We start from the raw sequence: 5298 nt of genomic DNA, 5'->3' as shown, positions 1-5298 counted from the left end.
GGAATATATTATGTGTATAGCTTTGAAAACCATATAGTTATTACAAAAATGTAAAAATTGGGGCACTTGCATACCCCACTTCGGTGAGGGAGGGTTAAACATGCGAAAAAACTTATGCATGCTATTCAGTGCCTTGCCGGCCATTCACAATAATCCTTTGGAACTTTTTCGGTCAAATTGTATGCTTGTATTTATCATTGCTTGACAGTGATCGAAAACAATGAAATAACAATGAAATGAGATAAATTGGCAAACTCTGATAGGAATCGATCGACCTGGATGTATATCCAAGTACAAATGTATATCCAAGGTCTATATACAAGGTGTTTATAGCCATGATTTCATTAATCTTAAACATTCTAATTTATTGTATGAATCATGAACTAACTGGTCACATATTGTTGAAAATGATCTCTATCGCTTACCCACACGTACAAGTATTGAACCCGGCCGTCTATTTCCGAGTTTCGAATTTTCAAGTTTCTGATCCATCCAAATTGTTTGACTAAGTCTCTTCCCTCATCCACCCCTCTCGCAGATCCTGCTCTCCCTTCTGTATCCGCAAGTGGTGATCGTTTCTCGTTTCTGTGCCTTCGCCTCTCACAATGAAGCTGATTGTGATCGAAAAACTCTCAGGGGCATCGTAGAACAACTTGATAGGTTGTTCCCATTGTAGTTTCCAAGTTTTCAAATTACAAAACACCCTCCCTCCTCCCTTCCCTCCTGCGCTTAGAACTCCGTTTGACAAACTCGAGTATTTCTCGGAATAACGAACAAACTGCTCGGATGAAAGTCTTCAAAGAGACAAATTTAAACAGCGACTGATAAAACGCTTTTAATTAAAAAGCGAATTTCAATTTTTTTTTTTTAATTTATCCGAATCGAGTAGATTGAAAGTTAAAATGAGATTCAATTTAATTTTAAGGGACCTTTTATACGTATCTTTAATTTCAAAACAATGATAGTAATGTTATTTCGAATTATATGATACTATTTCAAGTTACGTTTACACGTATTGTTTTGTTTAGTTGCCAAGTTACCTTTAAATAAGGAATTTCAGTCGTCTATTAATCCGTTGAAATTGATGATATTCGAATCATTTCATTTTCGAAAGACATTGTCAATAGTTTCAGTGTACTTCTACGAAAACAAAATAGAAAATACGTTAATTTAAATTGAGTATATTGCGATGATTAAATCGGTCCATGAAAAAAGTATCGAAATTTTCACATAGAAAATTTATTTAAATTTTTTCAATTGTTTCATCGTATAAAAATTGTTTTTATTTGAAAATTTATTAAATAGTGCAAGTGTTAAATAATGTGCAATCGTGAAAAGTGATATAATTAGGTGTTTGATGAACGTTTCACCGAATCTCAACAGCCTCCAGCCCCATCCAAGATCATAAAAGAGTACGTATTTATTACATATATATAATCAGTTTCAAATATTGGCATTTAAACAATTAATTCATTCAAATCAAACGATTTTAATGTATTTTTTATTCCATTAAATTCATCAATCGATGCTTGTATTGCTAAACAATCACGTACACGTAATCTGATGTCCCTTAATGGCCCAATCCATACGTGATCAATTATCATGAATAACGTCACTAAATGGCAAAGCTATCCTATTATCTGCCCAAACACATATACTAGATTCTAATAACCTTATTTTAATTAATGAATATTTATCTATATACTCGATTTCAATAATCGAAATAAATGATTAGTGTACTCTACTCCATATTAAACAGTACAAATCGAAAACGTGCTCATTCTTCATCCAAAGTCAAGTCACCTAATATCTCGATATGTAACGTTACACCGCTGAATTATTTGCAATCGAATAACAATTTAGGATAATGTATGTGTGTGTTTCGCAGGAGAATTTTCATCAACGATCTTGATTGAACACACCTGTGTGTGTGTGTTAGTTACCTGAGTAGCCCAATTCGATCAGGTGGGTGTTTGTGTGTGTGTGGGTATAGGATGAAACTGTCGAAATTGTGTGTACCGACACCGACGAGTTAATCTAATATTAAATTGGGGTTCTAGATCCGGCTTTGGCTAGCTGTGCCACCTGGAGCTTCGCGGCTCAGGTGTTTCCGCGCGAAAGCCTTATTTTCCGCTCATCGACAGGTAAACACGCGGCAAAGTCGAGCCGTAATCGCGCTCGTCAATTCGACATTTTGTTACATACGTGTGAATATGTTTGTTTTTTATTTGATGCTATTTTTTTTCATTCGAAAATATGCTCTGTGTGCTTTTGTTTGAAATTTGAATTTGTTTATTCGTATGGAATTAATACATGTATTTTATATGAAGTGATGCTTTAGAGTAGTCTATGTAGGTTGTTGTACAAATTGTTTTCAAACCTTCAATAATAAATAAAATAGTTAAAAATATATTAATCATATTTATTCGAATGTACATATTTTATTTTATTTTTATTTTATTTTATTTTATTAATTGAAAAATCAACAGACAGGATGTACATAGATATGTATAAAAAAACAAATAGTAAATAAATAATATATGTAACATCCGAGTCCAATAATAGATTTTTACAAAAATGAAAAAGATAAATATAAGGAAAACATATTGAAAAGTAAAGAATAAAGGCATGACAAAATATGTAGAACATTGCATAATTAAACTATAGTATTAAAATATTTGGAAAAGGTTATAAAATAGAATATAAGAAGAAATTGAAATTTACAAATATAAAACAAATGAAAAAGGTAAATACAAAATAAACAAATGAAAAGGAAAAGAATGAAAGCTATAATATGATTAAATAGCACAATACATAACTAAACTAAAGTATAAAAATATTGGAAATATTGGAAAAATAGAATAGGAGAAGAAATTTTATTTATTTTATTTTATTTTATTTTATTTTATTTTTTATTTTACATATATACCAGGAAGGCCTTACAGGTAAATCCCAATGCGCCTTCCTGGCCAATTACAAATACAAATGCAGCATTTTTTTATTATAAGTCGTTGAATTGCGAGACACTGAAAAAACTCGCAAATTAACGAGACATCTATGAATTGTACATAAATTTTTATTGTACATCCATCAAATTTCAAATAGTGGTGACATAGTAGGTAGGAAGGAATTTTAGCCAATTTTTTTTTCCGGGAACCGTTTCAACAATGAAATCAGAGAAAATTGGCAAACTCTGATAGGAAACAATCAACTTGGAGTCACAAATCCAGGTCTGACCAACAGCATACTCTGAAAAATTCATTTTCATTCAGGGATAGAACCCGGCACCTTCTTGACGGTAAGCAGAAGCTTAACGTCCGAGCTATGCTGCTGGCTATGAATCAATCGGTCAAGATTCTCTTGATGTTAGACCTGAATTGATGTAGGGAAATACCAAATAGATCAACCTCATTCAGCTCTCCGTTAAACATACGATAAACGCGCTGCAGATAAAAATATTTTTGGGAATTAGTATTGAAAGGATCAAGTGAAAAGAGTGCAACGCGTCTAGAGTACCGAACTGGGATTCTGAAATTAACCTTATTCAGTAAATCAGAACAATCAAGGAAACCATTTATGAGCTTAAAGAAGAATATAGCATCAGTATGTCGTCGCCTGACAGAAAGATTGTTAAAAGAAAGGATTTTTAAAATGTCGGAAACAGTAGAATGGGTATACCCCTATACATATGTATGTATGTATAGGGGTTTGGTGCATCCGCTCTAAAATCGCCAGACAAACGAACGACAGATTAACAGAACGGCAGCTTTAAACGTAATTCTCGTTTTCTCGAATGATAGATTGCACATCAGATGACGAGTAACCTTTCGATGTACACAGATGCAATTATTAAAATGGTGATTATCTAAAAAACTAATATAATATAATCTAACCTTGGATGGAGAGGTGATAGAAAGAGTAAAAAGATTCAAATACCTGGGTACCTGGCTGAATGAAGAGATGGACCCAGATGAAGATCTAAGAATCGGCATCGAGATGGCTAGAACAGCATTTGTAAAAATGAAGGCGGCGCTTACAAACAAGCATCTCAATCTTCATACGCGGTTGAGATTCGCGAAGAGCTACGTCTGGACAGAATTACTACACGGATGTGAGACGTGGACTCCAAGATGATCAGCCGCATTGAAGCTTTTGAGATGTGGGTCTATAGGCGTATGCTGAAGATTCCGTGGACCAAAAAGATATCAAACGAAGCTGTCCTCGGCATGATGGGGAGAGGCAGGGAACTTGTTTCTGTCATCAAGCGGAGAAAGATGGAGTACCTCGGACACATGATACGGGGTCCAAAATACGAATTTCTCCGTTTGATAACCATGGGGAAAATAGAAGGAAAAAATGGATTGGCAGGAAAAAGTTATCTTGGCTTCGAAACATGCGCATGTAGACCGATATGAGCGCCGAAGAGCTATTCCGAGCCGCTGAAGACCGGTGCGGATATATTCAAATAATCGACGAGGTGTTCGCCAACGTCCGGATGCGGACAAGGCATTAAGAGGGCTGTACACCTGAAATCTTAATTTTGTTGCCGTTCCTTTCTTCGATATATATATTGAGTGTATGTATATATTGAGTGAATGCGACAATATATATATATATATATATATATATATATATATATATATATATATATATATATATATATATATATATATATATATATATATATATATATATATATATATATATATATATATATATATTGAGTGAATGCGACAGTTTCGCTTCGACCAGATAATACGTATTTTAAATTGACAAAATCGAGGTTTCGTATTCTACTATTTTCTCCTCCAACACTACACTGATTTTTAAAAAGATTTCATCATCGATATGAGAAAAATATTTTCTGTGCATCTATCAGCTTATTTTTTTTTAAATCGACCGTTAAATAAGCACGCTGGACTCTTTTCGTGGGTGTAAAAAAGAGGCGATTTTATAGATGTTTGGCGGCTCCTAGCTCCTATAAAAAATAACTAATCAAAAAAATAAAACGATAGATGCATCTCAATGGTGGATATCCATAGCATATTAAAAAATAATTTCTCTAGTGCCATAATTGAGGAAGGGAGAAGTCTAATACGTTTGTATGGACAAGGCGCTGGTGTCCAGCCCTCTTAACAAGAAGAAGATCTAAAAAACGGCCTCTCTACGTATTGATTGATTGTTCTGAATATTATTTTTCAGTAATGTTATTATCTATATATTATTTATATGGGCTTAATTATTATTTTCGGAACTTATCGAATCTTGCCTTATTAAACTCGCCTGAAAGATCCAACT

The sequence above is a fragment of the Arctopsyche grandis genome, chromosome 11 (genome assembly GCF_051622035.1).
Source record: "Arctopsyche grandis isolate Sample6627 chromosome 11, ASM5162203v2, whole genome shotgun sequence".
Lineage (NCBI taxonomy): Eukaryota > Metazoa > Arthropoda > Insecta > Trichoptera > Hydropsychidae > Arctopsyche > Arctopsyche grandis.
The sequence above is the reverse complement of the archived record's forward strand: the minus strand, read 5'-3'. Positions refer to the sequence as shown.